Genomic DNA, 25,101 nt, shown 5'->3' with positions numbered 1-25,101 from the left:
TAGATTGCACAGTTTAGGGCAAAAGCCAACAATTCTACCCATGGTAATGCTGAAGATTTTGTGTTGAATTATAGCTGTAAATTTCATAGCCAGGGATTGGTTTTACTTTCCTGGATGTATAAAAGCTGAGGTGTTTGTTTTATTTTTGTTTTTTCTTTTTTGCATGTGATTTGGGTTTTTTTTTTTTTTTGAATTGCCAATGATGAATATAATAGCCTGATCTGATGTTTTTCACAAACACATCACTTCCCTTTCCTGCTTTGGGGTAGAAAAGTTTTAGGTAAGAATTTGTTTTTTAAATTGTATCCCCACAATCTAATTTGTTTAAGGATAACAAAAGTATCTATTTTAATCTTCAGCATCTGGGGATTTTCAAGTCATATTGCACTCAAAGAAAAAGTGCAAGTCCAAAAATGTATAACTAGATACATAAATTAAGATATATAATGTGCTTTTAAACATGAAGGTCATAGTTTTAAAGCCAAAATGTAATTTTCATCTATTTAAAAAATGTAGCTCACTGTTGTACACTACTAATATGATCTCTCTTTCTGGGAAGTTAAATTTATGGAGGAATAAAATTGATTATAAAGTCAGAAAATATTTAATTTAGATTGAAGATATGTGTGTAAATATATATCTGTGAGTATAATATCATTATTCTTGAAAAATCTTATAACCAATCTTATTTTTCATAGAAAAAAAGGATAGAAAGAAATTGGAAAAAAGTAAAGTGCAACTAGTATAAACAATATTGAATAATGAATTACGTGGTTAACAATTGCTGCCTTTAAGAACATACTTTCATGTGTACAAAATCCATTTTCTCTCTATTTTACATATAGGACAGAAGTTAGACATATGATACATTTTTAAATTAGATTTCATTTCTTATGCTTTTATTCAAAGTGGTTTAGAGAAAACACAGCTAGTCTTTCCCATATAAAACCCATTTATCTCATGTATTTTCATGGAATGTTCTGTGGAATATATATGCCAAAAATATTTGCTAGATTTTGATTTGACTTAGGTATGTGTCTGCATAGTATTTCCAATTGAATTTCAATATATTAAGAATTCATAGGAAAGTGATCCAATTTAAAAGAATAAATAGCTACTGGTATGAGCATAACTTATTCTAAGTTTGGACTTATTTTCCACTTTATTTCAATTCCTTCTTTAATATTTTGAGATTACTTTTGTCCAGTAACATTATTTTCTATGCTATACACATTTGTGTACTATGTAGTTTGTGATTCTCTTGACAGCAGATTAATAATTTATCTTCCACACTTGATCATTAATAGATTAAATGAATATGAAGGTGAAACATTTTCTGTAGCTTCACATCTCTAAATGTGAGTTTAATTGCTATCTTGAATTAAAAAGAAGAAAAAAACTACAACAAAATTCCTCCCAGACAACTATTAAAGCAAAAGCTTCCCTCTGGTATGGAATGATACTTCAATTGCCTACCAACCTAGAAACACGGGGTCATCAATTCCACTGATGAGGAAATAAAGTCCTTCAGAGGCCTTCCTTTAGATACAGAGAGGAGGCAAAAGAAGAAATGTTTCACCAGACACTTTGTGACTAAACAATGAAGTGACAGACCAAAAATCTTCCTTATTAATAGGTATGTGTTTCTGTTTTGATTTGGAGTCCCATGAATGAGAATATTGGCGGTCTTCATGCTGATCACCTTCCTTACCAATCAAGAGCTCATGGGCACATCTTAGGACTCTCAGAACCCTTACAGACTGTTCTCCTCAAACTCGGTCCATTTTGTACCTAGAACTCATGCCTCATCACTAGCCGAAGGAAATGTAAACAATTTCTATTTCTCTATTTTTTTTTTCTGTTTCATTTTCAAAATAGTGTTGCTCTTTTCTATCTTGCGGATATTTTCCCAGGTTTTACTCAGTCATGTTCCTGGTGCTTCCGGAAATATGTGTTGATATACAGAAGGGATGCAGTTGCTACCTCTCCTTTATTTTTCTTTGTTTCTTTGTTTCCTGTCACTCCTTTATCTATTTATTTTTCTGAAAAGGCTCCTGTTGGGTTTTAGCTAACTAGTTAAAGGAGATTGGAATCCATGACTCGAAGGTACTCCTAGATGCTGGTGAGATGACACATGCTCAAGACTAAAAAGAGCACATCCAGGAGTCAGTAACTCAGCTGAGCTGGTAAAGAGCACTCTCCATGAAAGTGTGACTTGAGGTAAATCTCCAGAACATAAAAATCGTGGCATGGAAGAAGTACACCACAATGCTGCTCTCAAACACTTATATATGTACCGAAGCATGCGTGCCCACGAATAAATGGAAAGACAGGCAAAACACACAGACACACCCCATGCATACACACATGTATATGTATATGTATGTGTGTATATATATATATATATATATATATATATACATATATATTTCAATAACAACACTAACAGGAATTATAATTATAATTGTAATAGTATTAGTAATAGTAGCAATTAAAATTCTAAAATAGACATATAAGGGGAGCATCTGACCTAACTCTTGAACTTAATTGCTCATTCTTTCGTGCACCTCATTTCTCCTGTCAAGCCTTTGTGACCTTCAGTCTCCTGAGGCTGAGACTTTAGGTAGCATCTTCCTCTGTACTCTCTGCACAGTGGTCTTTGAATAATTCTGTTTCATGCCACTGACTTCTAACTCCTGGGTTTTCCATAGCCTTCTATCAGCCTATTTCCGAAGTTTTATTCCAATAGAGTAAAATGCAGCTTACTCTGAGTTTATGATGAGTAACCAGGCAGGGGAGTACAGATTCAAGATATATTAAAGAGTATGCCCTACTATGAAAGAGGTTACACAAAATTTTATAAAAGGAACTAAATGACTGTGTTTATCATTTATGTTGGTGAGAGCATAGGATATGGTTTCTTTTGAAAGCTTCCATTTACAAGTAGGAATCCTGGTTCTGTTAACAGTTGGATCAGTTTCTGGCTTACATTTTCTATCACAAGATAAACTCTTATTGCAGAGACATTGTGGCCTTTACTAATTTGACTTATTAAATTCCTTTTTTTGTCAGAGATATTCTACTTTTCATGTTACATACATGTCAACTATGAGGTCATTTGAAACTGTTTTGGTGTCTGTATTTCTTTGGATACCAAGTGTAAAATTCTATGCAGTAACTCCCTCAGTAGACATATTCTTCTGTGCTTCTCTCATTAATTACTTTTCTTTCCATACTACAACAGAAAATAGCAAGAAACAGAGAAAATGTGAATGTGCCCCATCAGCACATTCCCAACCTACAGTTCCCAACTTCAATGGTTTTAAATTAATATCAAATATACAATACTGTTTTAAACATAGGTTATATGATAATATGTGGTTTGTGCCTTGTTCAGTTTATAGACCTGGTCTCCAGAAGCATCTGAATGTACTCTGTTTCTAATATCTTCCTGTCGCTCATTAAAGGTACTCTAATACTTCATACCTCTTACCTTGTAAAAACACCCTGCTGCTCTTTATTGTCTTTCTAAAATACATTCTTCCCCTTTCCTCACACACCCGACAGGTGCAACAAATTCCTCATCAATTAAGACATCTATTACCTCATTTAGGTTTTGGCTGTGTCTCTAGACGTAACACACGCTTTGTCAAATATGCTCTCACACTAATATATATTTCTCCAATACTACGTATTAGTACCTTTGAATAAAATATTTAGCAATATAACTTTCTCACTGACTTGTGTTTATTACTCTAGATTATAATCTCCAAACCTAATTCTTAATCTGTTTATGCTGTAAGAATTGACTAGCTTGACACCTTTCAAGCACGAGACCCTCAGCAAATGTGTCTAATGAAAACTTTGAGTAAAGTATTTTCTACTATCATTTAATATTATTACCATATAAATTGCCTTATTTATAGGACACATCCTAAGATATTAATGAAGACTTCATTTTTCTCTAAGCAGTGAATTTGGTAACCTAGTGCTTTATTACCATATGGATAGATCTATACAAAATGATTTATTTATTTTATTTTATGAATCAAATATTTATTTTGTTAGGTAAATGGTTTAATAGTTTCACCAAACCTATGGAGTTGAACTATTTAAGTAGTATTAAATTCAGAATAATTCCAATATAAATAAATGTTTTCCTTCCCACCTGGGAAAAATTGAGCCTAATGTTGAAAGAGAATTTTACTTATCCTATTTACTACAAGATTTTTGAACCCTAGATAAGCATGTATAGTCTTTCCTGCCTTTTGGTCCATAACCCTAGACTTCCAAGTTTTAAAGAATAAAGTTTTTCCTCTACTATATCTGTTAGTAAGACATGTTTTTATTTACATTGGAATTTTTTAAAAATGACAATGAAAAGAGGGTTTTAATTCACTATATGTTATTAAATGGAAGATGAAAATGTTGATATAATAGAATTAGGGGAGATATCAGTCATTATTATCTGTGAATGATAAAGTGTCTGTTGGAAAAATTATGATTGGCTACAAGGCTTTGTTAACACAAAATTACTGTTAGATATAAAAAAATAAATTCTCATGATCCAAAGCAGAACACTGTGACTATATTAAAGCCACTGAATGTGCACTTCAGAAGATCTCTATGAAAGGACTTTGGGATGCTGTTATTAGTACAAAAACCTCAGAAATATAAGAGGAAATGTGAGGTGATAGATTTGACCATTGTCCTAATATAAAACAATAATACAGAAAATAGAATAGGAGAAAAAAGATCCATCTTGGGAAAGGCAGAATTACTGCTGATCCCTAATCAAAAAGGGAACGTTATCGTATTTTTAAATTTTTATTTAATTAATTTATTCAGATTACATCTCAATAGTTTTCTGCTCACCTGTATCCACCTGTTCCCCTCTCCTTCCAACTTTCACCCTATTCCCCTCCCCTAGGTCTGTGACTGGGGAGGACCTCCTCCCCCACTGTGTGGTCATTGGCTATCTATCAAGTCTCATCCTGGTAGCCTGCTTATTCTTTCTCTGAGTGCAACCAGGCCTCCCCACCACGGGGAAGTGGTCATATATGAGGCATCAGAGTTCATGGCAGAGTCAGTCTCCGCTCTCCACACAACTGTGGAGAATGTCCTGTTCATTGGCCAGATCTGAGTAGGAGTTCAATATTTCTTACATTGAAATTGTGACGTTAGCTGTGGGATTCCTTGTTTGGATTCTATTATGTTGAACAAACTCTTCTCACACCTACTTTATTGAGTGCTTTGCTCATAGGAAGGTTGATTTTTTTAAAGGAAACTTGAATATTTTTAGATGTTATTTCTGAACCTGCAACATCTAATCCCATAAGTCATAATCCAGTTGGGAGAGATCATAACCTCGTTAACAGAAGGCAGGCTCGCCTCAGGCCATGCTGAAAGATAAGCGATAATGATCTTTTTAACAAGACACGGTGTTTTTCATTCTCTGAATTTCTGCCCCAAGCATTTTCTTACAGGGCTGCAGATATGATGTTTCCTATCTCTGCCTGGTGTTTGGAGTTAGTGAGAAAAACATACTATTAATGCTCTTCTATATGTATTTTTCCTAAGTCGGTTTCCCCTAATACTTCTGTGTTTTCCCCACTTACGGATTTATTTTTTTCCTATAACTCCTCCTGCACAAATGATAACCTGATTACCTGTGGCCATATGTGTGAAATCCATGCCAGACTGACACAAGCAACGTGGCTGCACAGATAACCTGTAATTATCTGTGGCCGTGTGTCTGACGTCCATGCCAGACTGACACAAGTGACATGGCTTCTTTACATTCTTTGCTCAATAATTCTATTCTGGGAGGTTGCCAAAGGTTACAGCTTACTGTCCCTGCAGTAGGAGTGTTTTTATTGTAGGCTCTAATAAAAAGCTTTCCATGAGCTTGAATAATAAGTCAATCATACACTTTTCATTTATAATTTTTCTTCTATTTTATTTTTTCATGATATATTTTGATTACATTTTTTGCCTCCTGCAATTCCACCCAGATCATGCTGATCAGCTCTAAATTTCTCTCTAATCTCTCTCTCTCTCTCTCTCTCTCTCTCTCTCTCTCTCTCTCTCTCTCTCTCCCTCCTTCTTTCTCTCTTTCTCTCTCTAACAAAAATAAAAAATGAAAATTATCCAAACCAAGAAAGAAAAACAAAACCAACAAAACAGAAAATACTAAAATAAAAGGTGAAAATACACATGTACACAGACATAAAACAACTCATGAAAAAGCAAAGATTAACAACAAAAACTATGGAATCCTTTTTGTGTTGTCCAAATACTCCTGTGAATGAAGTCATCCCTGATGTTTATATACCCAGTGATACTCCTTTAAAGAAAACCGAATTATCTTTTCCAGAAGATATCAATTATAAGGCTTCTCACTAGAGATGGAACTTTGTGTTTACTTCTACTTCTCTATGTTGGGTTCTTTTTCTCATTTGAACTTGTTCAGGTCTTGTTCATGCTGTTACACTCTCTCTGAGAAGACAGATTTACCAACTCTCTTGGATCTGGAAGCCACCGTTCACTTGGAGTCATTTACAACCCTGGCTTCTAAATGTTTTGCTCTTCCATCTCTTCTGCATGGATCCCGGGAGCTTGAGGAAGGAGATTTAATAAAACATTCTATTTAGGGCTGAGGGCACCCAAGTCTCTCACAAACAGGACATTGTCCATTATGAATCGCTTTGTTAACTACAGTCCACTGTAAGAAGAGGCGTCTCTGATTAGGATTCAATGATGGATTTGCCAACAATTGTTGTAATAAGCCATTAGAGTTATTTTATTGCTATGTTCCTTTAGCAGAGTAACTATAGTAGGTTGTATTTAGGGCCCATGACCTAACTAGTCTCAAGTTCTTGTTCTCTTTCACTGCATCAAGTATTGCATCTCACAGAGTAGGCTTTAAATCTAAGTGGATGATTAGTTCAATAACATTTGATCACCATTGCACCAATGTATCTTGCATGCAGGTCACTGTTTTTATCTGGAGAATATTGATAATTAGTTTTATTATCTGATAGTGTTCAAATCTCTCGATTACCATATGCTCCTCATAAAAAGTGAAGTTTCTAGTTGTCACCACCTCAATTTTTCCATGTTTCATAACATATGTAAGTATGTTCTTCAGCAATAGGGCTTAATTCAGATTGTGGAGTGTAACTAATATCTTTGGAAATAACTGTAAGCATTTTATTACATTGCTAATATATAGAGAAAATGGGTTTCAAAAGGATAAAAGTTCACTTACACCATAATTTCAGAGGAATTTTTATTCAACAACATAATTGCTTTGGCAAGGCATCACATCCAAAGACCCATTTCTGTTTGATCTGGCTGGAATACAGACATGCCATTCATAGATAGCTTTAATCCTTCTGGATGCAATACACATGCTTAATCCCTCTGTCTAGAACATAAATACAAGACATCCTTAATCCCTCTGTCTAGAATTTAGTACATACCTTTCATTCCACTCAATGACATCTAATTGAGGAGCAGACAAAGTGAAATCAGAGAAAGATTTGACACAATGAGTCAGAGATAGGATATGCCCAATTCTGATGAGAACAGAACAGGAAAAAGAAGCTACTTAAGAGCAGCAGCAGCAGTAGCAGTATCTGTTGCAGAGAGGGAGGGAGGGAGGGAGGAAGGGAGGAAAAGAGAGTGAGAGAGAGAGAGAGAGAGAGAGAGAGAGAGAGAGAGAGAGAGAGAGAGAGAAGAGTTCATGCAGACAGTGCAGTAGAGTTCCAGAGTACAGTATAGTTCTCCACAGATCAGTTGAATGCAATTGAGTTTGTGTAGTTCAGTTCATGGAGTTCAGAGGCAGTTTTTCCAAGAAGAGCAATTCAATGAGAATCTGAGGGAAGACAGTTTAGATCAGTCATTTGAGCCAGAACAGCTGAGTTGAGCCAGGCAGCCAGAGTTCAGAAAGAATTAGAAAGGGTGAATTTACTCAACAGTAAGTTTTGGAGGCTGAAAACAATCTCAGCCTAGATTACCAGATGGAGACTGGAAGCTGGAGCCTTCAATGTCTGCATTTGCAGAGGATTAGATTGAAGAAAGATTGACATTTCCAGGCCTAGCAGTAGGTAGATAGAAAGCTCTGGGCTCAGCCCAAGCCACATATTTGGAGAGATAGGGTAAGGCTCTCATCTCCATCCTTCATCAAAGAAAATAAAGAAAACCAATATTTACAAATAATGATGCATTTTAAACAAGACTTGCTGTGTAGAATTAATAGAATTAACAGTAATTTACTATGGATTTAAAAAATGTTTGAATATCTATGCTTCAGGGTCTATTCTAAACACATACACACCCGACCACTACCACCAATAAAAACAACAGCCAGAATGCACACAAACACATATGAAAAAATAGAATTGATGAAGTCACACATTATTATCACTATAGTGACAATGACATATATACACATATTAGTGTATATTTTTTAGTTTTGTACTTATTTTCATTATGCATTGATTATATTAAGTATGATAACTCTGTTAAGAGATTGAATTTTATTATAATTCTTAAAGACAAAATTTGAAGAAACTGAAACAGTTTTGTAATCTGGGTCACAGTTTAAACAACACCTTCTACAAAAATTGCAGAGAAATTTTGGAAGTTAAAAAAGATATAGAAAACTATAAAACTAAAAATTAACATACTATGAGGAAATACAAAGGCCAGTGAAAGGTAAGGTGGGTGGAAAAGAAAAGTATCACAGATATACATCTAATAAAATAACAAACAAGTATAATAAGATATAGTGACATGGTAGTTCACATAATTTAAAGAAAGAATTCTAGGGTCCTCTATAAGCTAAAAGTGACTGAAGTCATTGCATAATGACCCAATGTCGTAGTCCTCATCTGTGGACATTATCTATTTTTCTGGATAATTTTTAAGTTTCATAATATCAATTTTTAGAAAGTTATATTTTTAAAATATCAGGATAATAACAAGTTTTTTTTTACATAGTTTCTCAAATTTGAAAAGAGCAAATTGTGTGTTCTATGTGCCCCAACATTCCTTGTTAACCAAACTGATGAGTATTAAAGTCAATGATTGTTACAGACTTTTAATCCAGCAGCATGGGTTCTCTGGCAAAGGATCATATCTAATGACCTTATAGGTCTATGTGGTCTGGCTGGAATGCAGAGATGCCTTGGATAACAGTATGCTTTGGTTGGAATATGGACATGTCCTAGTACACACCTATAATCCCAAACAATGAAAGTAGGATTAGTTTATAGAAAGAATCAGGAATGTTTAAAAGTCACATCTAATTGAGGAGCAGACAAAGTGATGCCTCAGAGAAAGGTTTGACAGAATGACACACCTAGCTTTCATGTGAACAGACAGGAAATAAAGGCAGCTTATGAGAAGTTCAAGGGACAGATGGAGAACAGGATAGTTCTGTTCGGTTTGGTGCAGTTCAGTTGAATTCAGTTGAGATGGGGCAGTCAGTTTAGCCAGTGCGGTTCAGTTTATGAGATTCAGAGGTAGTATTTCCAAGCAGAGAAACTCACTAAGACAGAGGATGGAAGTTTACTGATGACTAGATTGTAAAGACACTATAAGCTTCTAGGCCTAAGCCTAGATATAGATCAAAAGGAGACAGAAATCTCTGGACTCAGGCAATGCCATGTATTTGTAAAGTTGGGGTAAGGTTCTCATTTCATCCCACTTTCTGGGGAAATAAAAACAACTGAACACCTATTCAGAACCTTTCATCTTAAGTGCGTGCGTGCACACATGTACATAGAACACATTTTCAAGTACTTACAGAGATAAGAAGGGGACATTGAATTCCATAGAACTTGAGTCACAGGTTGTTGTAAGTTACTGGACATGAGAGTTTCCAACTTAGTTCAGGTCCTCAGGAAGAGCAGCAACAATTAACTTCTGAACCGTCTCTAGCAACTCTTACTAGGAATAAAACAAAGCTGTTTGCAATTTAGGACACTTATTGGATATATAGTTTGTTTAAAAGGTAATTTTTATAACACATAGATGAAACATATGATGCATGAGTAAGTATATTTAGAACATTTTTATTTTATATGTATTTATATTATATATATATATACATATATATATATATATATATATATATATATATATATATATATATTAGGAATTCAGCAGGTTTACTTACCCATAAGCTAGAGTACAGGATGATATGCATACTCCTGTGCCTTAAGGCATCACCAAATATCTGCTTCCACATTTATATCACTATGTGATTTGTAGATCCAAGAGCCATTTTCAGAACCCCAAACAACATTTATTAAATTTGCCATGTAATTATATTTACTCATGATAATTTCAGTTCTGCAGTATGAATCAGCACAGGTGTGACTAGCAGTTATGTTTCTTCATCCACACAGCCCCTGCTGTACATAAAGCATCTACTGGCAAATTTTGTTAATTCATTTAATTGCTTGGGGCAGCCTCTTGAGCCACTCTATTCTCCTAATTTGATGTTTTCTGTTGTGATCCATGGAACACAGAATATTCTGAAGAGGGGCTACTTGTAATTACAAGAATTGAAATGTGAGCACACTCATATCCGATTCCCACTTGGAGTTAACCATGAAGAATTTAAACAGAAATCTTTGAGATGAGATGGAGCAATTCAAGATGCAGAACGTCTTTCAGAATCACAGAAAAGCATTTATAAGAAATGAATATGAAAAATACAAGGGCTGCTTTTAGAATGATTATGAAGCCCGGTTTCAGTATTGCCATACTAACCTACAAAAGATTCTTGTGAGAATAGTTTTCTCTTTTCTCTTTTTAAGGCGTACTCTCTTTTTAAAATTCAATTCCTCCCTCCTTCTATTAACCATCACTATTTTCTTGTTGTAAAATTGATAGTCTTCTCTTTTTTATTATTGTCACATAATCTTTCTCTGTTTCACACATATCCATACACAACCACACACATGCACAAACACACACACATGGAACAGTAACAGTTATATTTATTATTTAAATGCACACATACAAAACACAAACACATTGCAACCTGAAACTTTTTTTGGCTTGTTTCTTGTGTCTGTATATGATTTTAGGGCTGACAACCTGGTTTTGGATAAATTAATTTTTAAATTATTAGCTGGGTATGTCTGTATTTGTGTATGTGTTCATTTGTGCAGGCATGCACATGTGAAAGCACACATGTGGCTGTTAGAAGACAATGTTAGGATTTGGTTCTCTCCCTCTAACTAGGGATCCGGTAGTTCAATTAAGGTCGTCAAATCTCCACAGTTCTGCACAGCAAGCATAGTTACTGGCTGAGTTATCCCACAACCCTCATTTTCCTGCTTTTTAAGTAGTAATTGAGAAGACTTGCTTCCAGATATTTCATTAGGAATGTAAATTGTGGTGTTTTGAACATAGCTTCTGTCAAGCATTTTAAGAATTTTGTTTGAAACTTGCTTGTTGTTCTGTCTAAAGAATGTTGGGTGTGCATTACTCAGTTCTTAATTACATCCTCCTTCTCTGACATATGGATCTTAAATAGTGGGATAATTAGATAAATAAGTAATTCTTTTAATGCATTTAACATACTGATGATATGACTTCCAATAAATCTTGTAATGGTAATGATATCTATAAGCATCAAAATCAGAATGTATTTAATTAATTCCGGTACTTGTCTTTATACTTATATGTAAAAACATAAAGTAGTACTTAAAATGTTTAAATCCATAACTCAATGTAACAGAGTTTCATTCAGGAAACACAACAGAAAGTTCGGTCATCAGTACTGTTACTGAAGAAGCAGTTTCTCACAGAGTAAAGCATATGATGCATAACTCTAAATCTATTTTGCACCTGCATGTTTAAGGGATAATTTTTGAGCAACACATTAATCTCTGTCACTCATAGAAACATGTGGGTATCCTGTAAAATTAAATGAGGAAAGAAACATTGGTTGGTAGATTGATGAGCACCTGGTTAACAAAATGATTGTTCTTATTAATTTATCTTTTTTAAACTGATCTTTTCAGATAATAGCACACCATTTACCAAAATGCTATGCATACCCAGAGGACTCATGAACATACTTCGTCAGCTCTTTTATCAGAAGTTGAAAAATCGAACTGGTCCATTACAAGAGCTTCTCCTCTAAAAATTCAAGCATGCTTATTCTTGAAGATTGAGGATATTGAATTTTCCAATAATTGTTGAATTGTTGAGAAGGGTTGACTCCTCCACTAAAGAAATTCTTGCCAGAAAATTACATTAAAATAACACGATCTTCCTGTTAGTTAGTGGAATAACGTTGATTCCCTACATCTTTTCATGATATACAACGGCTTAGAATGACAGGTCCCTACCAAAGCACTTGCACACAGAACTATTGTTTATTATTCAAAATTTAGGTCACTGACACTATGATTAATCTATATTCTTCTAAGAAAACAACTTATTTCTAGATAACTTTATGTAACTTGGTCCACTTGTGGCTGTAATAAATTTCCTTTTATTCCTAGATAATATAAAATTATAAATATTATTAAAATTGTTCACTACTGATATTTGATATTATATAGCAGCTTTTCCTCTGATTGTGCAAGAATTTGTTATTACAATGTTTATTATTTTAGAGAGTTGGTTTAAAACTATCTCGATAATTATTCTTTGAATGTTATACCAGTACAACATTTCTCCATCCAAAAGTAAGAATATATTTTGGTCTTCATACAATGTTTTATTTTTGTTTTTGATAGAGAGAGGAATAACATAAAATGGGTGAGTAGAAAGGGGAAGTATCAATGAGTAGCTGGATCCAGAGAAAAAATGAACAGAGGATATTATATTAATTTTCTTTCCTATTTATTTATTTATTTATTTATTTATTTTGTTTACTTCCTGATTGTAGGCCTTTCCCTTGTTGCTTCCCAATCTCACCCTCCCTCCTTCATAGCCTCTCCTTCCTTCCCCTAGTCCTCAGAAAGGGGAGCCTTCCTCCCCTAACATCTGATCTTATCCTATAAGTCTCATGGACTGCCTGTATCCTCTTCCTCTGTGGCCTGGCAAGGCTGCCCTGCAAGTGGAAAGTGATCAAGGTATGGGGGCCAGAGACTACGTCAGAATTAGTCCCTACTCCCCGTAATTTGAGACCCACAAGGATATATGCTGACTATTTACAACATCTGAGCAGAGGTTCCAGATCGACACCATGCATGGTCATTGGTTGGTTCATCAGTTTCTGCAGCACCTCCCACCAGGATGGAATTAGAAAAGATTGTTCTGAGTGAGGTAACTCAGACCCAGAAAGACACGCATTGTATGTACTCACTTAAAATCAAATATTAGCCAATTAATACAGGACAACAACACTACAGTACAAAGACATAAAGAAACTAAATAACAAGTAGGACCCTAGGGAGAATGCTTAATTCTCAGTCAGAAGGACAAATAGAATAGTCACCAGAAGCAGTTGAAGAGAAGGAACAGGAAGGGAGCCTACCATAGAAATCCTCTGAAAGACTCCACCCAGCAGAGGATCCAAGCAGATGCTGAGAAAATTAGCCAAACTCTGTGGTGGAGCACAGGGAGTCTTATGGAAGAGTCGGGGAATAGAGGGACCTGGAGGCTTCAAGAGATCAATGGAGCCAACAATTCACATGAATTTTTAATTAAAATAAATTAAAAATCAGAAAATTATTGATAAATATTAACATTTTACTCCACAGGAACTACAACCCTCACAGAAAATGGGAATCAATGTATTTTTTTAAAATTTGTGATCAAATCGAGAGTATAACATTGTGCCTTGGCTCGAGGGTCATTCACCCTTTTACAAAAGTCATTTACTACCTAAACACTGGCATCATCAGTGATGACCTGAAAATGATTTTATATTTCTGAATGCTACATTAAAAAGTAGAGTGGAGAGTGGGATATGACTTTCTCACATACTCTGGTGCCTCACCTTTGACCATGTCCCCTGGAGGGGGGACCTGGTGGCACTCAGAGGAAGGACAGCAGGTTACCAAGAAGAGACTTGATACCCTATGAGCATATACAGGGGGAGGTAATCCCCCTCAGTCACAGTCATAGGGGAGGGGAATAAGGGGAAATGGGAGGGAGGGAAGAATGGGAGGATACAAGGGATGGGATAACCATTGAGATGTAACAAGAATAAATTAATAAAGGGAAAAAAAAGTAGAGAAATCCCAGCACCACAGGACTTTTCAAATGGTCTTTTGTCAAAGTGGAGAACGTACTAGAATAAGTTAAACAGGCAGTACCATATTTCCAAGACTCACTAGGCAAGAGAAGGCTATGTCTGAGCTCAGAAAACCCTAGGAGGGAGTTTGCACACTGGGATGAATGAGCTACTGGAAAAGCTCTGGAGTGTGTTGCAATCTTTGATCATGATCCTGAGTTTCCAAGTGGTTTTCCCTGAGACTAGGCTGCGTTTGCTGACTGGTAACCCAGGTTATGCACCTCACTGAGTATAACACAGATACATAACACACTATGCAGAATGAAGTGCTAGGGTAGACTCTTGCCTGTGTTGATATTTCAGAGATCTGGTTCTTGGGACCTTTATTATGGAACACCTAAATTCCAGACTGGCAAGAAGGATACTAAGACTTTATAACTCAGAGGTGAAGATGAAGAGTTTAGGAGAATAGGATTTCAAATGACAATGTGCTACACAGAAGAGGTCAGTGGGGTCAGAAACATAAAAAACAAACAAGCAAACAAATAAAAAGGTGTCTGAAGATTAGTAAGCTGGAAGGATTGTTGTATTTATATGATTTATTTTTTTTATCCAACATATAATTTGTTCAATACTATTGTTACATGATCCAGAAAAGTGAGCTTTTATGGTTTTCTCTGATCCTATCACTCCCACCATTTCTTCTTCTCCACACTGTACCTCAGAAAGCAGACTCCTCCTCTTTCTTGTCCCTGTGTCCTCCCACTCTCCACCTTTCTTGAGGGACATTTTAAGCGCTAATGGCCACCTACAATAATAGAATAAGTGAAGAAGTGTCCTTGTAAACCTATGCCCGTGTTGAGGAATATATGCTGACTGGATGATCAAGATCTTTCAATTACGGAAAGATGGAACGTTGCAGATGCAGAACCAGTTTTATTTTTTGAACTAGCCATCACCAGATTGTGTACTCGCCAATCATCATCCACCTCTTTATCTGACCTCACTTCGCTATTGTCTATCAGGGAAAAAGAAAAGAGAACATTCATCAGCCAAAACGCTTTCTCACTATGATGTAACACTTCTGACTCTATCATTGTATTTGATAAGTGAGCTGGTTTATGATTGTCTTTTGTTCTACAACTATATCAGTTCATATAACCATGTTAGTAGTGGGATTGTCATTCAGTGTAAACTAAGTCATTTTTCCCAGGCCACAAAGAGCTACCTTTAATTCCACATAATAAATTATTTTCTGTTGCTGTAATAAAATACTATAACCCAAAGTGATATACAAAGAAAGAGTTCTTTGACTTAACAGCTACAGATGTGTAGAGTCAATTATGTCGTTGAGAAGGAAAATGAAAGTAAACAGCAATGAAGTAAGAAGTGATTGTAACTCCTCAAAGTCTGTTCCCAGGCTAAACTTCTTCCACCAAGGCAGTTTTTTAAAAGATTTATTTATTTACTATTATGTATTCAGGGCTGTGCCTGCATGCACACCTGCATGCTAGAAGATGGCATCAGATCACATTATAGATGATTCTGAGCCACCATGTGGTTGCTGGGAATTGAACTCAGGACCGCTGGAGGAGCAGTCAGTGCTCTTAACCTCTGAGCCATCTCTCTAGCCCCAAAGCTGTATTTGTTAAAGTTTCTAAAACCTCCCTAACAGTACCACTGACTAGAACCAGGTGCTCAAATATAGGAGCCTGTAGTATTCGTTTCTCATTCCAACCACCACATTCCCTTTGGTTCAAATGGTCTTTTGAGGGCTTAAAAATGGCCATGACACAATATCATCATGGTGCTTGCAGCCAAACTGGCATTGCTTAGGCTTACAAAGCAGTGAGTTGCCATAGAAAAGCTAAGTGTGCAGACCGACTTCCTTAAATAGCAAGTTTATCCAGGAAGTTCTGCTCTAGAAGGACATTTTGCTCAGAACATGAAGCCTGGGATGTTTCCATGGCTAGGTTTTTAATTGCAGAGAACATCAAAGTGACAGCTAGGGCTTGATTCATGAGAATTCCCCCATTTTCTTCTTCTTCGTAAAGACACAGGCAAACTCTCCTTATTCAATGCCATTTATCCTGTCCAACAAATATTTTTTTTTGGGATTTCATCTCATATATAGACATTCTAATAGGAAGTAGTAATAATTCTACAATGAAGCTTCCAGGTTAACCTCTTGTGGATCTCACAATCTACTAAGCACCAAAGTAGCCGTTAGTACACAGATGAAATACAGTTGAGGACATGTGTCTTAAGCTGAGTCCATGGCTGCTGGTGCATAAACACCTGGCTTCAAGGTCAGGGAGCTGGACCAGTCTGGCCTGCTTGGGAATCTGATGAGAAAACAAAAACAATCAAGCAAGCAAAAAAAAAAAAAAAAATAAATAAATAAAAAATAAAAAATAAAAAAGAAACCTAAACCGAAATAAATTAAATGAAACCCAGATTATCTACAAACACCATTTGTGGGTATGTATTTATTTATAAAGTGTAATGTTTCAGGGATGTACTTTTCTTTTTGCTACTTTTCCATTCTCTGTTTAAATCATTAACTTTCTTTTTCTCTGCATACATCAACACGTTTCCTGGTAATTGCTTTTCTGTGAATGTACTGTTGTATCTGTCCTCGAGGGAAAACATGCTGTTGTCTATTCATATACTTTTGTCGCTTCCTTCGGTTAATTTAGTTGGCTCCGCTACTATTCACTCTCAAGGTGAACTCCTTGCATGCAGAATATTTACTCATTATTAAAAAGTGACATCAGGCAGTGTTCAAATTCTCCAGGTTATAAAATACACAGATATTGTGCTATTGTGATGTAAATTTATCTCTTACGGCAAATACATGTTTTCCTTGTCCTCAAAGATTATAGTCAACATTTTATATTTATTTCTTTAGCTTTTCTTTTTTTAAAATTAGTCCACTAGATCCTTGTGGAAATATTAAAAAACAATGTTCTTGCATAACATTGTTTCACTTTTCATTTACCTTAATAACTTCTAAACACAAAACTGAATAATTTCTCCTTCACAATAAACAAAGAAATATCATAGGGAGACTTAAGGTGTTTGGAGATCAATACTGTGAAATTCATCAAACCAAAATAGTATATAGTCATTATTGCTGTAGAGCACATTTCAAATTATAGACAACTCACTAACCTTTGTGAAAACCTGTGGGCTCCTGAGATGAGGAGGAGATGGAATTTGCTGTGTTCAGGCACAGCAAACTTCTTGGGGGAGATGTGAGTGTGTCTAGAAAATCCAGCTGGTTTTCCCTATGTTGAGAAGGTGAAACTGGCAAGTAACATGCTGAGCACAAGATTTGTGAAGGAAAGCCACAGACATATGTGATGGAAGTCACTTTAATCTTACTCTTGTCAAGTAAGAATAGCTTGAATTCTTGAATACAATATACAAGAAAATGTCATGCTAAAAAACAGAAGCTGTAATGTGTTTACTGGCAAAAAAATTTTTTTTAAATCAATCTCTTTTATTGAGGGAAATGGGAAGTCAAAGATTAAAAAAAGATAAAAGGTACACATTGAAAAAAATTGGATTACAGCTCAGTGGTAGTTTTGATGTGTCACACATGTGAAAGACCATTGGTTCATTCTTTAGTATCAAAAAGATGATGATGATGATGATGATGATGATGATGATGATGATGACTATGACTTTTACTGCTTATTACTTTCACAGGCCTTTTTTGGTAGTATTAATACATATAAATTTAGGTTAACATTTTCCTCCCCTAAAAAGGCAAAATGTTAGATTAAAAGATCGTGAACTCCTACCCTTCATGTTCAGCAAGGCTGACAAATAATTTCATTGTAAATTATTTTACTGTAACACGGTATTTTATATTTTTTCTGTGACATCACCACATAAATTATTTGCCAAAATCTTACAATTGTTTATAAAATAACGCAGAAAAATTATAATTTAAATAAGAATGATATTTTAAGAAAATTTAAATTTACGTAACACTGCTGGAAATTAGACATTAAATGTACAATTTATGTTGCTCTTGGTTTACCTAACCTTCCTGCATTTCTGTAGGAGAGGAATTAGATTACAAACTGCATATGTTCATATCATGCCAACATTAAACATAAAGGCCTCATGTTTAATACACACAGTGTATAAAAGAGTATTCCCTATAAGTACTTCCATATTATTTGGATTTTTCTTGTATTCCTCCTATAGAATATACATTGCTAAGAAATTAGTACAGAATTTAAAATTGTATAAACTCTATAGTTAGGAAAAATATGCATAAATTTCAAGAAAGTCCCGTAAGCCAACTATTTAAATCATCATATAGCTTTTCAGCTAGTCTTAGTAAGTGGAAACAAAGAATATTAAATAAAAACATCCTAAAAAATCCTTATAATTGAAACATTTTCTGATTATGATGGTGCCATTAACAAGCATTTAATATGTGACATTTATTATTTTGTCACCCAGTCTTGAGTTGCTCAGAAATAAACACTTAGGTTCCCTTAGGGACATGAACTTAGCACAGAGGAGCTCCTGAAGAGCTGACTCGGCAGTCTGTGTCAAAATGTCACACTCTGAAATGGACTAAGAATGTTCACAGAGAGAGATGGTCAGTCCTTGTGATTTCCTGGACATTAAATGACATTTAGAATGAGAGTTGACATTTAAGATTTTACAAATTGTATTTGACATGCAGAAATGTCTTGTACAATAATGTTAGAGATCATCCAATCAGATCAGCACTGCACAACTTCTTTTCTCTTGTGTTTTGTTTGTAATTTTTTTCCCATTCTAACAGTCTTTTTCTCTCTCTTGATGTCTCTCAGTCTCTGTCTTTGTCTCTCTTTCCCCTCTTCTTTCTCTCTCTCTTTCTATTGTATTTATTAATAATGTATGGATGCTTTGCTTGTTTGTGTATATGTGACTCACACTTATGCTGGGTGCATAAGAGGGTAGAATGCAGTGTTGAACGTCCATCCTGGATCTGTAGTCATGAATGGCTGTGAGCCACCATGCAGTGCTACAAACCAAACTTGAGTACACAGAGCGCTGTTAATTATTCTTTCACTTCTCTTACCCAAATCATCTACTTTTTTAAAGTTACATTATTTATTAGGGATGAGATGGAGGGACCCACGTGGATCATGGTGTGCTTGTGCAGCTCAGGGGAGGCCTGGGGAGAATAAGGTCTGTCCTTCCGTCACTTGTGTCACTGGGACAAACTCCAGTCTTCTATCCTGATAGAAAGTGCTTTTATTTACTGAGCAGTCGTTACTGTCTTTAAAAAGTGTTCTTAAACATATTTTATTTCAAATCAGTGTTTACTTTTTAACAGTTTGGTATCACAAGTATAAAGTATGCTTCAGCATATACAACAGATATACCTATATGTTATAAAAATATTAATATTTTTGATGTGTGCTGCTTATAATATCATATTGACCAATGACTGTGTGGCAATATAGTGAATATAGTCCCTATTTCAAAAGGTTTTCTTGGCAAAGTAGCAAATCTGTGTAATAATATTTCTTTTCAGATTGTTTTATTTGGTTTTCCCTAGCTAAAAGGTAGCTTTCATTAAAAATTTACTCTCCCCAGAATATCATCTCTACTAAATACAAAATAATTAAATTTGTGAAGTTTATGATTAGTGAGTTTAGAAGTTGACTTTCTGGAATACTTACCCTAATCCTCAGTTTAGTATAGCATTTCTTTGCCTATTGTTCAGCTCACAATGATTTCTTGTGCTGCCTGTCCTATAAAGGGAACTGCTGTCTCTATAGAGGCCGTGCACAGTTTCCATGGGACAGTGTGCTCTAGCTGATTGTCACTATCCTCAGGGAAATGATGCTCAGATGCCAGGCTAGCATTCCTTTCCATGTGTCAACACTGGATCATCTGCACCTCTCTCAACTCTCTCACTGTCCAATGACTACTGTAGCTTTGCAGTCCTTTATGTTTATCATTTCCTGCATTAATTTCTTTACCTTTAATTGCGCAGCCCTTCAGATAAGTCTTATTCTCTCATAGCTACACAGCTGAATAGTCCTGCTGCTGTGTTTGCCTCTACTTAAAGAAACTCAGCCATTGTCACCTTTTCTTGGTTGACTGTCTGCTAAGGAAATACACAAAGTTATATGCCAGCACAAGATACTGATTTATTACATAGTTGGTATTCTATAAAATGATTCTCCCTTTCTTTAAGAAGTGATGGAATGCCTGTGTAACTGATGATAAAGCAGGCAGTGGCATAAGTTATCGGACTGTAGACCTCTCTACTTTTATCCATCTTAAAGCAATTTTCAAATTTGTGCTGTTGCTTCCTGTGATGGTACATTCTTTATGATCTGTCTGTGACTGGCAATCCCTTTCTATCCCATGTCTTCACATCTTAGACCTCCTCCACTATGTGCCTTAAACTATTTCTCAAGTTTAATTAGTGCTAGCTGATATTTAGCAGTGGCATTTACAGTAGCCATTTAACAATAAACTACTTATATATGTGTTTAAATTATGATTGACACCAATAATAATTTGATATTTCATCCCTATCAAGAAACATAATGCAGTTTATGCCTGTATATGAATAATCAATGAATTGATATTTCAATAATAATTGAATTAGTATTTGGGAGGTAAGCTAGATTGACCAAATGGTAACTATGACTAATTCAAATAAAGTTATTTGTGTAGAAGTAACAAAGAAGTTAATTTTGTTTTTCCTTTACAGCTTAGTGAAGTTTATGATACTTGAGAAGAAGAAAGGTATCTGAATAATTTAGTAATAGTTAAATAATATTCCCTAATAAAGTCCCTGATAAATGTGCAGAAGATTTGATTTCAAGTTTAACAACTTTTCTTCATAATTAGAATTGGAAGCATTAGTATGTGCTTTATATTCATAGAAAAGAAGTGTTTAACAAAACTTTCCAGAAATATTCAAGGAAAAGAAAGTATATTCTGTTTCCTAACATTGATTTTAGCATTTTATGTTATCAAAATATAAAAATGCAAATTTGTAGTAAAATTTATAATTATTCTCACCAATTATATACAGAATAACAATATCTGATATCATGTGCTATCAAATAAAATCATGAAAAGAATGAGCTCAACTGAAGTTTCTTGCTTTATATATTGAAATTTGCCATGGAAATACTTGAATCCAAGGTTATTTTTTCCATCTTAGTGAAGCTATATCTTACACAGTTTCCATTTAAGTTTCATTTGGATTGATATGAGATATAATTGGTTCTTATGGAAATTTTAAAAATCCTATGCCTATCAATTTGCTAAAGATTTAATGTGATTGGAATTTTATACAAGAACAGAATCTGTGGGAATACAGATGATTAATGAATATTGAATCTCTTCAAAGAATGTGGCTAGCAACTTATATTTATGACATTGGAGTGCTACAGGTGACCTGGAAAATGTCATGTCATGCATAAAATTAATATGATAGTATCCCTGAGAGTTGTCTCTATGGCATCTGTTAGGAAATAATAGCAATCTTTACCGTTTGTTAAAGAGGTAATAATGGGAGAGGAAAAATAGAAACCTTCATTACTAAAAGGAAATAACTGTCTGGAATATATAGCTGGCTTATGTGTTCCTTGCATTCCATATTCTTTTATCAGTTTTCAAACTACATCAAGAAGACGTTTGGCAATGTCAAACAATGATGTCAGTATACTTTTCACATTCTTATCTAATGGCTTGCTGTCTTTCTGGTCCAGCCACATGTAAACATTCTTCTCTCTACAAAATATCCACTTCACATCTCATCATGTCTTACACACCTGTACTTTCACATCCTGCACAAAGAAACCTGGTCTTGATGGAAGAAAAGGGCAAACAAAATCAAGTTAAATTTCAATATAAATTACTCAGTATCTGGCTTTGTTGAAATTTTTTTCTTTTTTTTTTAAATTAATTTATTCTTGTTACTTCTCAATGGTTATCTCATCCCTTGTGTCCTCCCATTCTTCCCTCCCTCCCATTTTCCCCTTACTCCCCTCCCCTATGACTGTGACTGAGGGGGATTACCTCCCCCTTGTATATGCTCATAGGGTATCAAGTCTCTTATTGGTAACATGCTATCCTTCCTCTGAGGGCCACCAGGTCTCCCCCTCCAGGGGACATGGTCAAATGTGAGGCACCAGAGTAGGTGAAAAAGTCATATCCCACTCTCCACTCAACTGTGGAGAATGTTCTGACCATTGCCTAGATCTGGGTAGGGGTTTAAAGTTTACCGCCTGTATTGTCCTTTGACACCTCAACTTCCTGTTACGATTTCTCTACATTTGTAGAATTGCACTCCATAAATTCAAGTCTTATTTGGTTGCCTTTAAATTTCCTTTAATTTTGTAAGCATTTTCAATATAATTGAAGAAAGCTGATGTCAATACAGTATTACAGGCAAATAAAATGATATGTATTAATGATTTTAAGATAAATATAAATTTATTATTTTTTATGTAAATCTCTAGCCTTTCTCCTAATTGATCTTTCTATTAATCCTGGATTCAATCTATAGACATTATTTACAGGTATTAAGTCAAATATATTGCTTCTAGCATGGCATGGCTTGATTTTCAGTTTCCTTATAGATGTAGCTGACAATACACAGTATGCCATTATAGGCAGTGTAGTTGAACTAAACTAGTAAGGGTTAACAAAAATTGCTAATGTATGTAAGGATGAAAATGTATACAAGGAGAAACAGGAAGATTGCAAGTAATTAGACAGTCCAGGGTTGATTTCCTTCCTGTACCAAACAATCTAGATGATTTCTAAAATCTCCACAGCAAATGTGAACAAATTATGAGGCAGGAAAAAACAAGAAATAATTAGTCAAACACATCTGCTGGTGTATTGCGACACAAAGTACCTTAAAGAAGTTAAGAGGGACTGAAGACTAAACACGATATCAAGACTACCAGAAAATCTGAGATGCCTAGAATAAGGTGATGGGTATAACATTAATAATTAATCAGAACATCACATATTTAAGTATGCATATGAAACAATATAGAACAAAATATATCACTACATCAACTGAGAGTAAATTTCATTAAGCACCAATCATTACTAATTAAGTAATATACTTCTCTAGGTTTACACAATTTATTTCTAAATTTCAGGAAACATCTGGAGCTGTTAACATAGCAATTTATATAACCATATTAGAAGAACAGTCTTGGAAATAGAGAAATAATAGTCTGTCTTATTCCTTGAATGTGAAATGCCCTGTACAGGCTCCTATGTTTAAATACTTTCCCCCTTTGCTCTCACTATTGTTTATTGAGGTAGTGAATTCTTTACGAGTTGAGGTTTGATTGTAGGACGGTATTAACAGAATGTGGGACCATGAGGGTTATAACGCTGCTCTGTTTCTGTCTGTTTTTCTGCTTCCTGACTGCAGATGTGATGTAACCAACAGCACACCCATAGGCTATGATTCAATGTTGTGGTGGACATTATGGCACTAATCATGAGGAAAAATAGGTCTTTCTTTAACTAAGGTGATTAGGGAATTTGTCCTGCTACATAAATTACAATTGTGACAAATATAGCAAACATTGCCTTTAAGTAAATAAATGCGTAATTAAAATCTTTTTAAAAATAAATTTCCAGTGAAGGAAAAATTAAATAATATTATCAAGTCAAAGAGACAAGTCATAAGACATGTTAGTTTGGAGGAAGAGAGTGACTAATATAATTGTTACATATTTATTTATGGAAGCGAATGAAGTAAATTCTCATCTATAATGTTATTACAAGCAGTATTATCATAGACAACGTGTTAAAAATCATGGGTTTAAAGTAATTTCACTTAAAAAGAAAACATTAAAATTTAATTTACAAAGGCACCAATTTTTGAAATCCTGCTTTAAAAATATTTATTCTTTTTCATTTTATGTGGTCGGATAGTTTGCTAGAATTCTTGTCTATTTATCATGTGAACCCATGGAGGCAAGAAAAGTTCATTGGGCACCTGGATCTGGAGTTATATATGCTTGGGAAAGTCAATACCCTTAAGCCCTGAACCATATCTTTGACCTCTAACACACTCTCTCTCTCTCTCTCTCTCTCTCTCTCTCTCTCTCTCTCTCTCTCTCTCTCTCTCTCTCTCACTCTCTCTCACTCTCTCTCTCTCTCTCATGCACATGTGCGTGTGCGAGTGTGTGTGTGTGTGTGTGTGTGTGTGTGTGTGTGTGTGTGTGTGTAGAATTTGAATCTTAATATCTATGTGGGAATACAATGTTCTTTTTTAAAATATATTTTATTAATTTATTCATATTACATCTCAATGGTTATCCCCTCCCTTGTATCCTACCATTTCTCCCTCTCTCCCATTTTCTTCTTATTCCCCTCCCCTATGACTGTTCCTGAGGGGGACTTCCTCCCCCTTTATATGCTCATAGGGTATCAAGTCTCTTCTTGGTAGCCTGCTCTCCTTCCTCTGAGTGCCACCAGGTCTCCACATTCAGGGGACTTGGTCAAATATGAGGCACCAGAGTACGTGTGAAAGTCAGACCCCACTCTCTACTCAACTCATTATGATAGGCAGATTTGAGCCCAGGGGTCCCGCTCAAACTATGGCACCAGCCAAGGACAGTACAGGCCGTAAACTTCAAACCCCTATGCAGATCTAGCCAATGGACAGGACATTCTCCACAGTTGAGTGAACCCATTCTTGCCTCCAGGTCCTGCCCTGCTTGAGTACTGCCTTGAATTTCTTTAATGATCAACAGTGATGTTGAAACACAAATCAAATGAAACCTTTCATCACCAAAATGTTTTGATCATGATTTTTCATCACCATCACAGCAATAATAACTCTAGCTAATACAGGGTTTAAACTT

This window comes from Acomys minous (genome assembly GCF_964271855.1).
Source record: "Acomys minous genome assembly, chromosome: 10".
In the NCBI taxonomy this organism is placed as follows: domain Eukaryota; kingdom Metazoa; phylum Chordata; class Mammalia; order Rodentia; family Muridae; genus Acomys; species Acomys minous.
The sequence above is the reverse complement of the archived record's forward strand: the minus strand, read 5'-3'. Positions refer to the sequence as shown.